The sequence below is a fragment of the Sinocyclocheilus rhinocerous genome, unplaced genomic scaffold, assembly GCF_001515625.1.
Source record: "Sinocyclocheilus rhinocerous isolate Xijiao unplaced genomic scaffold, SAMN03320098_v1.1 scaffold1642, whole genome shotgun sequence".
Classification (NCBI taxonomy): Eukaryota; Metazoa; Chordata; class Actinopteri; order Cypriniformes; family Cyprinidae; genus Sinocyclocheilus; species Sinocyclocheilus rhinocerous.
In genome coordinates, this window is record NW_015637575.1 from 215543 (window position 1) to 216320 (window position 778).

Below are 778 nucleotides of genomic sequence, written 5' to 3' on the forward strand. Positions count from 1 at the left end.
TTTACAACACTGTTCCAGAACAGTTCAACCCAAATATTCAGATGTGTGCTGCACATTTTGCGGAGGATGAGGACTGTTTCCTATGTATCAGAATGCCGAGGATGGAGAAGATTGGCAGAGCGGGTAAACAGATGGATATCACAGTTCTCCACCTGCCAATTCCCCTCATTGTAAGGTTAAAATTTGCTGGATTGGTCTATTGCTTGACGGTTTATTGGAAACAATGAGATGAGAGTTTGTTGTGTAATAAAAAACTTTGCTTTGGCTTTACTGATAAGCTGTAGGAATGATCTAATGACTAAAAAACTTCTAAGAGTAACAATCTTTGACTTTAACCTGTTTGATTGAGTTTGTTCAAATTTACTATACGCATTTATATTAAATTCAAATGAGTGACATCACAGCCATGATACCTCATGTTTCTCGAATAGCCAGTTGATTTTGGTGCACCAGTAAATCTAATAGAACTCACGTATTCCAGCACCCACTGAGAGTGTATCTTGGCATGCGTTTCTGGCCCAGAGATGATTTTCTAATCAACTATAAAGATCAACACACACACACACACACACACACACACAGATTTGCCAGCAGCTGATTCACGCACTGATTGCGTTGAAATCCATTAAAGTAAGACTCCTGTCCTGAAAAGTCCAAATGAAATCACATCCAAAATAAAAGTTTTTGTTTACATAATATATGTGCGTTTACTGTGTATATTTATTATGTAGAAATAAATGCACACACATACAGTATATATTTAGAAAATATTTACATG